General features: G+C 36.8%; 1 non-coding gene across 1 annotated transcript; it reads left to right on the top strand.

The window, feature by feature from the left end:
- Window positions 1-12217: 12217 nt before the first annotated feature.
- On the top strand, window positions 12218-12324 carry LOC141662438 (small nucleolar RNA R71). Its single transcript, XR_012550555.1, has one exon. It is a non-coding gene; the product is annotated as a small nucleolar RNA R71 (small nucleolar RNA).
- Window positions 12325-13062: the final 738 nt, after the last annotated feature.

Genomic DNA, 13062 nt, shown 5'->3' with positions numbered 1-13062 from the left:
CAAACACAAACTGATTTTTTTAACAAAAATCCAACAGCACTTCTGTATGTATATACTTGTACGTATATATCACAAGAGTGATGATTTTTGTATGCTGAGTAAAAACTCGAGCAAGAAAGACAAGGAAGCAGTTGAGTTTGATTCGAATATGAGAGAGAGAGAGAGAGAAGAGAGAGAAAAAAAAACTGAAAGACTGTTGAAAATTTAAAAAAAACTATAGAACTGAATTGATGAAAAGAAAACACACACAAAAATGATTAAGTAGTATAACTGGTATGACAATCGGATTGTCATACCGATTGTCATACCGATTGTCCTACCAGCTTAAAGAAAAAAAAATAATTGAAATAAAATTAATAAACACTAAATATATATAACTGGTATGACAATCTGATAGTCATACCGTTTGTCATACCAGTATAAAATAAAAGGAAAATATTTATATATAAGGTTTATAACTGGCAAGACAATTGATAGTCATACTGATTGTCTTGCCAGTATAAAACTATACTGATAACCAAAATAACACAATTATATACTGAAATGACTTTCAGCAAGACAATTTCGATTGTCTTGCCGATTGTCATTCTGGAAATAAAGCAATTATAAGCAGAATTAGTATTAACATATTTATATATAAATATGTACCGAAATGATTTTCAGCAAGACAATTTTAATTGTCTTGCCGATTGTCATTCCAGTAGAAAGACAATTATATACTTACACAAAATATTTATAAAAACAAAGACAGTATTTCAGAATTAATTATTTTTGTTCCAAAAATAGATTTCTGTTGAATTTTAGCAAATAAAATTCATAGAAAAATATTTTTAGAGAAAATAAAATATTCTGAGATATTTGAAATTAACAAGAAGAGTAAATAAAACAGATAAGATAATATAAATTACATAGAATTAAGCAAGAAATATGATAAAATGATAAAATAAATTTGCAAATGAATTTTTCATTTATGAAAAATTCATTTGTAAATTCATTCAAGTACAGATCTCAGATATTAACTAAATTAATCACTAAAACTATTCAACATGCCCAATTTACCAACTAATCTGGTAAATGTGGATTCATCAACTGGTTTAGTGAAAATATCTGCTATTTGTTCTTCTGTTGGAACAAAAAATAGTTCAACAGTACCATTCATGACGTGCTCTCTAATAAAATGATACCTGATGTCAATGTGCTTTATCCTCGAGTGCTGCACAGGGTTGTTGGTGATGGCTATTGCACTTGTATTGTCACATAAAATAGGAATTTTGTTCAATACAGAGCCATAGTCTCGTAGCTGGTTCCTAATCCACAAGATCTGAGCACAGCAGCTTCCAGCAGTAATATATTCAGCCTCGGCCATTGAGTTGGAAACTGTTTGCTGTTTCTTGCTGTACCATGAGACTAGTCTGCTACCTAGGAATTGACAACTCCCTGAGGTGCTTTTCCTATCAACAACACTTCCTGCATAATCTGAATCTGTATATCCAACAAGGTTAAAACCAGATTCTTTAGGGTACCAAATACCTAGATTTGGTGTTCCCTTAAGATATCTTAAGATTCGTTTAACAGCAACGAGATGAATATCTCTAGGATCCGCTTGGAACCTTGCACATAAGCATGTAGCATACATAAAATCTGGTCTACTTGCAGTAAGATAGAGTAACGAGCCAATCATACCTTTGTAGCTTGTGACATCTACCTTAATGGAGTTTTCACATTGTCCAAGCTTGACAGCTGTAGTTGATGGAGTCCTTGCTGATGCAGAATCATCTAGATTGTACTTTTTTGAGGAGTTCCTTGAGATACTTCGATTGACAAATAAATGTTCCATCTAACCTTTGATTTACTTGTGATCCAAGAAAGAACTTCAGCTCTCCCATCATGCTCATTTCAAACTTGCTGTGCATTAACTTAGCAAATCTCTTACAAAGATTATCATTAGTAGACCCAAATATTATATCATCCACATAGACTTGGACTAATATGGTATCATTCTTATATTTTTTAGAAAAGAGAGTTTTGTCTATGACACCTCTAATAAAGCTATTTTCAATAAGAAATTCAGAGAGAGTGTCATACCATTTTCTTGGAGACTATTTGAGCCCATAGATAGCCTTGAAAAGAAAGAAGACAGAATCCAAATGATCTGGATCTTCAAAACCAGGAGGTTGCTCTACATATACCTCTTCATCCAGCTTTCCATTCAGAAAGGCGCTCTTGACATCCATTTGATAAACTTTAAAGTTTGAGAATGCTGCGAATGCCAGAAATATCCTGATGGCCTCAAGTCTAGCCACTGGAGCATAGGTTTCATCATAATCAATGCCTTCAGCTTGAGAATACCCTTTTGCTACCAGTCTTGCCTTGTTTCTTGTAACCACACCATCTTCATCTAGTTTATTCCTGAATACCCACCTAGTACCAACAGCTTTCTTGTGTGTAGGTCTAGGTACCAGTTTCCAGACTTGTTGACTTTCAAACTGATTGAGCTCATCTTGCATAGCAATCACCCAATCTGGATCAGTCAGTGCTTCCTCAATCTTCTTAGGTTCCATCTCAGAAAGAAATCCTGAGAACAGACACTCATTTTGAGTAGCACGTCTAGTTCTGACTCCAACATCTGGATCACCAATAATCAACTCAAAAGGATGAGCTTTATTCCAGACAGTCTGTCTTGGAAGATTTGATCTTGATGATTCGCCTTGAAATTCATTGGGATGTTGTGTCCTACTAGATGATCCTTCAGCATCTCCCCCTGAGTTGTTGCCATGTTGACTTGAAGATTCTCCGTCAGTAGCAGTGGTATCTCCATTGTTGCCAAAGTTTCCATCACTATTACCTTGAGTATCATCATGATTAACAGGTTCTTCACCAGCAACAACCTCAGGTTCTTGACCATGTTCTGATTCTGAATCTGACATATCATCAAACTTCAGTTTCTCAGAAAGATCTTCAGTTTGGATACTAGGGAGTTTAGTGTCATCAAATGTAACATTGACACTTTCAGTTACTTTGTGTTGATCAATGATATACACTCTGTATGATCTTCTTCTATATCCAACAAAAATACCCTCATATGCCTTTGCCTCGAATTTACCACGACGATCATCTCCATCCTTGAGCACGAAGCATCTGGCACCAAATACATGAAAGTATTTGATAGAAGGTTTCTGTTCATTCAGAATCTCATAAGGAGTTTTCATGAAGTCTTTGTTGATTAGAGTTTGATTTTGAGTATAACATGCAGTATTAACAGCTTCAGCCCAAAAGTACATTGGAAGACCTGATTCACTTAACATCGTTCTTGTAGCTTCAATCAATGTACGATTCTTCCTTTCTACCACTCCATTTTGTTGAGGGGTTCTAGGAGCTGAAAATTGTCTGGTAATCCCTTTGTCTGTACAAAATCCATTGAGAAGTGAATTCTTGAATTCTGTTCCATTATCTGACCTTATTGCTCTAACAGGGACATTAGAATCTAACTCAATCATCTTGATATGATCAATCACAACTTGTGGTGTTTCATCCTTAGAGTCAAGAAATAAAACCCACGTATACTTGGAATAGTCATCAACTATCACAAGACAGTAACACTTCTTTGACATTGAAAGGACATTAACTGGTCCAAATAAATCCATGTGCAATAATTGCAGAACACCAGTTATAGAAGATGTGTCAGTGCCTCTGTGACTTGCTTTCTTTGACTTTCCTTTCTGGCAAGCCTCACATAGTCCTTCTGGAGAGAATTCCAGCTGAGGCAGACCTCTTACCAATTCTCTTTCTACAAGAGAATTCATTGTTTTGAAATTGAGATGAGAAAGTCTCTTGTGCCATAGCCAACTCTCATCTGACGATGCCTTTGTATAGAAACAATTGACTTCAGGATTGCTTCCAGAGTTCATGTCAGCTACGAACAGATTTCCTTTCCGGATTCCCATTAAGGAGGGTTTTTCACTTTTCTTGTGCAGAATCTGACACTTCAGCTTGTTGAATAAAACATTGTAGCCGTTGTCACAGAACTGACTAATGCTAAGCAGATTGTGTTCAAGTCCTTGCACAACATACACATTTTCAATGATAACATTTCCAGCTAGCAAACAGCCATATCCCTCCATTAAACCTTTGCTATTATCTCCAAAGGTAACCACTGGGCCAGCTTTCTCAACCACATTTGATAGCAGGGCTCTATCTCCGGTCATATGTCTTGACGATCCGCTGTCAAGAATCCACACTACCGGTTGTACCTGTTTAATGTCCTGCAATACAAATGGATTAGACCTTCTTCGGAACCCAAGCTTGGATGGGTCCTGCATATTTGTAAAATTGGCCTTTATCAGGCAAAACAACATTCTTAATTTTAATATTCTCAACTTTCTCAATGACTGGACATTTGACCTTGTGAACAGCCTTGAAAAATTTCTGTTTAGGCTTAGGCACAAATGTCTCCTTTCTAGCTTTAGGAGGACTAGCAGTCTTAGACCTATCATGCTTTCTATTATTCACATGCTGACGAGGAGTAGTCTTATCATTAGAAACATGCTTACCATTAAAATAAGCATACATCAGATTAAAAGCACAAGACATACAATCAGGAACACCACATGCTTAATGAGAGGGATTAACAATAGGCAACTTATGCATGGTAGACATGGCATTTGTGTTATCCAACTCATGTGTGTCTGAGTTAGTCTCAGTTGCTTTCACAACCTTGACTGGAACTTTTGACACACTTGACTTGGAGACAGCTTTCTCATTAGCATTATCTTCAGCACGGATTTCTTCTTGAATAATAAATGAGGTCTCATCAAATGGTTCAGCAATTGATTCTTTATAGAGGGGTTCATCAACACCCTTAAGCACATGTGGTACTTCCCTGCCTTTAGCACAGACATGAGGAGGGGAGTTTATGCCTAATTTTCCAATAGCAGCATTGTAATCATAACCTATTCCAGATGTTTGATTAACAGCTTGCTTATTGTAAAACTCTTTGGACTTCGAACAAGAATTAAAGTAAGCTTTAACCTTAGCCTCAAGACCGGTGATCTTGTCTTTGAGAATAGTTTCAAGTTGTCTATAACAGTCAACTCTATTCTCTAGAAAAGATACCTGTTCTTTTAATTTATCTTGATTAATGTGCACAAGTCTTAATTCATTGACCTCTTTCTCAAGTTCTTTGATTTGTTGATTTAACAATTCATTATCACGACGAGCACAATCTAAGGAACCTCCTAGATGATAAACTAATTCAGCATCAGTAAATTTTACCTCTTTTCTTGATGATGAGGTGTTTGCATCACTAGCCATGAGAGCAAGATTCCCAACTTCTTCATCTTCACTGTCAGTATCATCCCAGCTTCTTCCCTTTGCCAGGTAAGCCCTTTCAGATTTACTCTTCTGATTAGAATCGTAAGAGTTCTCCCTAACTTGTTTTAGCTTCCTGCATTCTGTGGAAAAGTGTCCCAACTCATTACAGTTGAAGCATCGAATGGTGCTTCGATCAACCATCCCTATTTTGTACCCACCACTGCTGGTGTTAGAGGATGAAGATCCACCTTTCTGGAATCTGTTGTAGTTGGACTTGTACTTGAACTTGGGATTCCTTTTGAATCTGACATTTGAGAATCTCTTGACAATCAGGGCCATTGACTCATCCTCCAATTGCTCCAGTTCTTCCAAGGAATAAAAATTATCTCCTGATTGATTTGTAGTAGGAGGATCAAATTCTGCTACTATCACATTTTCTTCAACCTTGGAAGACTGTACCATTCTTTCTGACTGTTGAGATTGTTGTTGATATTGAGGTTGTTATTGTTGTTCATCAGCTACTAGAGCAGTAGACGTGCTGACCACTCTTCCTTTCCCGTAAACTTCCTTCTGCTGAATCTGCTCCAACTCATAAGTCTTTAACACACCATAGAGCCTATCCAAAGAAATCTCACCCAGATCTCTTGCTTCTCTTATGACAGTGATTCTATGTTCGAGATGAGTTGGCAGTGTTAAAAGGAACTTTTTGTTGACCTCCCTGATGGAATAGTATTTACCATTAATGTTCAGGTTGTTGATCAATGCATTGTACCTCTCAAACACTTCAGTGATTCCTTCTCCTGGATTGGATTTAAAGTATTCGTACTCAGAGGTTAGGATTTCTAACTTGTTCTCCCTAACTTCCTCTGTGCCTTCATTAATAACCTCAATAGTTTCCCAGATATGTTTGGAATCTTTACAATTCATCACATGTTTATTCATCAAGGGATCAAGGGAATCTACTAAAATTAATTGAAGGCTAGCATCCAGGGAGGCTTCTTCTATTTCAGCAGGAGATAAATCCTCAGGATCTTTCACATAAGTTCTCGCTTTGGTGATCACCACATCATTTTCTATTACCTCTGGTTCAATAACCATAGGAATTTTTGGACCCTTCTTTAACACTTGCAGATATTTGGGATTAGCAACTTGTAAAAACAGTAGCATCTTCTTCTTCCACATAACATAATTTTCTTTATCGAAAAGTGGAATTTTAACGGTTCCAACTTTTTGTGTAGTCATTATGAATTTTTTGAGTGAATAAAAAATTCAAGGAGTGAAAGAAACACAAAAATCTAGGATCTTGATTTGTACGTTAATCAGAAGGCTCTGATACCAATTGTTAGGTCTCAATATGTTTGTAGAAGGGGGGTTGAATACAAACAATACCGTTTAATCGAATAAAATGCGGAATAAAAAATATGAAACAAATTTCAAGTTAAATAAAATTATTATTAAACTTGAAAGGTGTTACAACAACGGTATCGTTTATAAGGGATTAATCTCAAATCAATTATCACAAATCTAGAATAAATTCAACATGAACTTTTTCTATTTTTGCAATAAAAAGATCAAATGCTATAAGCGATTTGAGATTAAGTTCTAGGGATTTTGATCCGCCAGATTGTTACAAAAGAACAAGATAAATAATTCTAGTGGTTTGGATTTAACTTTACAATCTAGAATTTTGATCTTGAATAAAGCAGATGAAAAATGATATGTCTTGCTTTTTGTTTCTGCTGTGTTCTTGACTTGTGTATTTTGTATGATGATCTAATGAACTGCTTCTGCTTCTTCTTTTAATCCAACAGTCGAGTAGAATGTACTGGCATGACAATCTCTTTGAACTGGCAAGACAATCAGAATGAACTAGCAAGACTTTCGGTATGACTATCAATTGTCATACCGATTGTCATAGTAGTTCCAAATCAGATTGTCTTACTGAATTAATAATAGATTTTAATGTGATAAAAAATCTGATAAGACAATCCTTTTGAATCAGCATGACTTTCGGTATGACTATTGATTGTCATACCGATTGTCATACTAATACAATCAGTTGTCTTTTTGAATCAATAACAGATTTTAAATCAATTAAAATTCTGAAAAACCTTAATATTAATTCTGAATTAATTAATCAATTAATTTAATTAATCAATAAATTAATCTTTGCAGATATAATTTATTTTCTTAATTAAATTATATGACTTAATTAATTAATAGAGAATTAACACTAACCCTCAGTAGCATCCATTCTTCTGAAAATCTTCTGAAAATTACTGTCAATTATGAATCAATTCCACCACTTCAATGTTGACACTCGATGTACTGTCTGGTTCATGAGTGACTAACTTTCGTGACGTTTCTTCAAGCCTTGACCTTGATACTCTTGATTTTCTTCAGACTAAATCCTTGCAATTAATTGATATCCTGACGAGATCTCTGTCACTTGATTAAATCCACAATCTTGATTTATATCACTGAGGCTTGATCAATTTCTTGAGCTTCTTCCAGTGAATTAAGTCTTCAAGTCTGTAGATGAATAATGTTTCTTAACCCTTTGACAGATGTTACTTTGTGAGATCTCTCTGACGATAGATCCACTATTTACTTATTACATTCTTATTTGAGTTGAGTTAAATCCTCGAATATACAAATAGGTTATGCCATATGCCTTTCATAGGAGCAACTCCTGAAAGATTGAATCAACTTGAATCTGTACAAATGGTTTACCATTCTATTTTAAAAGAACATATCTTGTTATATTTTATGACAGATGGAAGGGTATTCCATATCAGGCAAAATGATATTCCATTGAAGTATTTTGAAGAACTGGAACATGTTCTATTTCTACTTCAAGTGAAAAATAGATTAACAGATGGTGATGCAGGTTATTTAAAGTCACAAATTCAAAGATAGAAGAAGCTTTACTATGTAAAGTCTGACCGACCATATTGTCCTAAGTACAGAGATCACAAAGATGATATTGTTGAAATGAAGCCTAACACTGCTAAGATCATAACTACTTTTCTGGGTTATAAGGCTGTGGAATTCAATCTAGAGTCTGACAAGGCATATTTGATCAGACTAGATCAGGACATAAGGAAAGCTAAGATAAATGATCTCAGAGCTGCTATTTTTCAAACTGGTGAAGATACAGCTGAATTGATAAATGCTAAAAAGAGGATGGTCAATGAACTTGAATATGCTGAGAGATGTTTGTTGAAGAACTATCTCATAACAACTCCTAACATCAAAGAGATCAGAAATTGAAGCCAAGTCGAAGATCAATAACTGCTTAAATTCTGAAGTGTATACAGACTAAAGCTGATATCAGATCTTAAGGATGGTAAAGTTGTAAGGACTGTAAGTTGTAGTTATTTAGTCAAATTCTTATGCATTTGTACTTAATGTTTTTGACATCATCAAATATCTGTTGAACTTGTATATTATGCTAATTTACAAGTTGGGGGAGATTGTTAGATATATTTGTGATGTCATGTCTAATATGATTTGTGTTTAGTTTTCAGATCTTACTTAACAGGACAAATCAGTACTTAACTGGAAATCAGTACTTATACTGAAGTCGGGACTTAAGATATTAGAACTTAAGTTGTCAGAACTTAAGTTATCAGGAGATATTTATCAGGAGATAATATCAGGACTTAAGGAGACTTTCAGATAAGGCAGGCGGCTGATTGAAAGGAAACAAGATCAAGACAAATGCAAGAAGAAATATGCATGAAGAAGGAATTCTATGAAGAATAGAATACTTGGAAGAAAAGATAACTGATTGATATATTTTAGGAAGCAGAATTATATTCAATATCAATTAGAAGATTATCTTGTAACTGTGTAGTATATAAACACAGGAATAGGGTTTACACTATACGTGTTATCATTATCGAAGTTATTATTCATTGTAACCCTAGCAACTCTTGTGATAATTTGTTCATCACTGAGAGATGATAGTTCCATATTGTAAGAGAGTTTATTGTGTTGAATAAAATTTATGTTCAGTTACGTGTGTTCTTTAATTCGATTTGATTGTAGTAAACACTGTATTCAACCCCCTTCTACAGTGTGTGTGACCTAACAACCCGCATGACTAAGAAAGCTGCGAACTCCCTTAACAGAAATTGGTGGAGGAAGTTTTTCAATGAACCCCACCTTGGCTTTGTCCACCTCAAGACCTTTACTAGAGATTTTGTGCCCAAGAATAGTGCCCTGTCTCACCATAAAGTGACATTTCTCCCAGTTGATAACCAGATTAATCTCAACACACCTTTTAGGAACTGCACCAAGATTTTGCAAGCACTCATCAAAAGAATCGCCAAACATAGAGAAGTCGTCCATGAACACCTCCACATTCTGACCAATCATGTCAGAGAAGATAGCCATCATGAATCTCTGAAATTTGGCAGGTGCTCCACACAAACCAAAGGAAACTCTTCTGAAGGCGAAAGTACTAAATGGACAAGTGAAAGTAGTCTTTTCCTGATCTTCTGGAGCAATGCAAATCTGATTATAGCCCGAATAGCCATCCAGAAGATAGTATTACTCGTGCCCAGCCAATCTGTCAAGCATCTGATTTATTAAAAGGCAGAGGAAAGTGATCCTTTCTCGTGGCCTTGTTCAGCTTCCCGTAGTCCATGCAAACTCTCCACCCCGTGACTGTTCGAGTAGGAATGAGCTCATTCTTCTCATTAGCTACAACTGTGATACCTCATTTCTTCGGCACACACTGAACTGGACTCGCCCAAGAACTGTCAGAATTGGGATAGATAATCCATGCATCTAGCCACTTAAGAATTTTCTTCTTCATAACTTCTTTCATGATTGGATTGAGCCTTCTCTGTTGCTCAATAGTAGGCTTGCTACCTTCCTCTAACAGAATTTTTTGCATACAATAAGAAGGGATAATTCCCTTAATATCTGATATAGTCCATCCAATTGCTAATTTGAACTCTCTCATAATCCTTAAGAGTTTTTATTCATCACTACCTGAAAGGTCAGATGCAATAATTATAGGCAAAGTAGATGCATCACCTAAAAAAGCATATTAAGTGTTCAGGAAATGGTTTAAGCTCAAGTGTAGGAGCTTCCTCAATAGATGGCTTGAGGCTCTTTGGAGATTTGTACAGCTCCTCTATTCCAAGAGATTCAAAGGGCATATCCATCTTCCACTTCCAGGGAGAAGCATCCAGATGTTGCAACTGCTCATCACCTTCATCATCTTCACTATCTGAATTCCCTAACAAGGCATTTTCTAAGGCATCAGACCTAAGCAATTGATCAAGTTCTGAAGTAACCACAGAATCGACCAACTCCACTTTTAAGCACTCTCCATTTTCCGTAGGGAATTTCATGGCATTGTACATATTGAAAGTCACATCCTGATCCAGCACTCGCATGGTGAGCTCACCCTTCTGCACATCGATCAAAGTTCGGCCCGTAGCCAAGAATGGTCTTCCCGAGATTATGGGAATCTGCTTATCCTCCTCGAAATCAAGAATTACAAAATCAGCAGGAAAGATGAGTTTATCCACCTTGACCAAGACATCCTCCACAATGCCTCGTGGATATGTTATCATAACGATCGGCTAAATGTAAGGTCATATAAGTTGGCTTTGGATCAGGTAAGTCCAACTTCTTGAAGATTTACAAAGGCATCAGATTGATGCTAGCTCCCAAGTCACATAAGCATTTTTCAAATGAAACTTTTATAATGGTGCAAGGATTAGTGAAGCTTCCAGGATCTTTAAGCTTCGGAGGCAACTTCTGTTACAGCACAGCACTACATTCCTCTGTGAGAGCAACGGTCTCTAAGTCATCAAGCTTCACTTTCTGAGAAAGTATACCTTTCATAAACTTCGCATAACTAGGCATATGTTCAAGAGCTTCAACGAAAGGTATATTGATTTGAAGTCTCTTGAACACCTCCAGAAACTTCTCAAACTGCTTATCCAGCTTTTCCTTCTGCATCCTCTTATGAAAATGAGGTGGAGGATAGATATGCTTCTCCCCTGTATTACCCTCAGGAGGAGTGTGTTCAACAGTAGTCTTCCTTGGTTCCACTTCAGCTTCCTTTTGCACTTCTTCTTCAGCCACAGCTTCTTCATCCAGATCTTGAGAGTGTTCGGGATTCGCAACCTTCCCAGACCTCAATGTAATTGCCTTTACCTGCTCCTTATCTTCCCTATTTCCTGGCACTTTAGTGTCACTAGGGAATATACCAGGTTGATAATTTAGCAACGCATTGGCAATTTGTCCAATTTGATTTTTCCAATGTCTTGATAGAAACCGCTTGGCTCTTGTACATGAGCCTCAACTCCTCCAATTCAGATTCTTCATTAGACTGTTGCAACTGGAGTTGTTGTCTTAGTGCATATTGCGGTTGCTGAAAACCAGGGGGTGTACTGCTTTACTGGATATTGCTGATAAGGCTGTTGAACCGTATTCTGAGTGTTGCTCCAGCTAAAGTTAAGATGATTGCGGATGATAGGTGGCTGGCACAGGTTGTTGCGACCTCTGAAAATTGCTCACGAACTAAGCTGATTCTATATAAATAGCACACTGCTCCGTCTCATGGGCACCAACACAAAGCTCACAGACACTAGTGATCTGATTAACTCCATAATTAGCCAAAGAATCCACCTTTATCGTCAAAGCCTTAAGCTAAGTAGTTATAGCAATAGTTGTATCTAACTCCAGAATTCCTGCTACCTTGCCCTGAGATAGTCTCTGAGTAGGATTCTGGTATTCATTAGCAGCCATCAGTTCAATCAATTCATAAGCTTCATCATAGCTTTTAGCCCACAATGTTCCTTCTGATGCTGCATCAAGCATGGGTCTAGAAGTAGCACCCAAACCATTATAGAAGCAGTTAATGATCATCCAGTCAGGCATCCCATGGTGAGGAAACTTTCTAAGCATCTCTTTGTAGCATTCCTAAGCCTCACATAAAGATTCTCCAGATTGCTGAGCGAATTGAGTAAGTGCGTTTCTGATTGCAGCAGTCTTCGCCATAGGAAAGAATTTAGTTAAGAACTTTTGAGCAAGATCCTCCCATTTGGTGATAGACCCTGATGGTAAAGAATGTAACCAACACTTCGCTTTATCCCGCAAAGAGAATGGGAAAAGCCTCAATTTAATAGCATCTTCAGAATCTCCATTGAACTTGAAAGTGTCGCAGATCTCGATGAAATCTCTGATGTGCATGTTGGGGTCTCCAGTCGGAGAACCCCCAAACTAAACTGAGTTATATATCATCTGAATCGTGCTCGACTTGATCTCAAAGGTGTTAGCCGAGATGGCTGGTCGGACAATGCTAGACTGAATATCATTAATCTTTGGTTGAGAGTAATCCATCGAAGCCTTTGGATTCGCTTCTGGTTCTCCCATTACAATAAATGCTTTTTCTTCAACTTTCTCCTCGACAAGAACTTCCTCGAAAACATCCTTAGCTACTACAAATTCTTCCTCAGCTTGATCCAGTGTTCTCTTATGAGACCGAGAACGCGTATGCATACACGCTCGCTAGAGTAACTGAAACACGGCAAGAAAATTAGTAAGTAACAATGTCCGAGTCACTGAACTTTAACGACCAATGATGACAAACACATAAACTAAAATTTAACACCGAAGTCTCCGGCAGCGGCGCCAAAAACTTGTTAGGGCCAGAACACGCGCTAATATTCACGCAAGTAATATAGAATTAATTCTATTTCATTCCCACATGGACTAGTTTAA

This window comes from Apium graveolens, chromosome 5 (genome assembly GCF_009905375.1).
Source record: "Apium graveolens cultivar Ventura chromosome 5, ASM990537v1, whole genome shotgun sequence".
Taxonomy (NCBI): Eukaryota; Viridiplantae; Streptophyta; class Magnoliopsida; order Apiales; family Apiaceae; genus Apium; species Apium graveolens.
The sequence above is the reverse complement of the archived record's forward strand: the minus strand, read 5'-3'. Positions and strand labels throughout refer to the sequence as shown.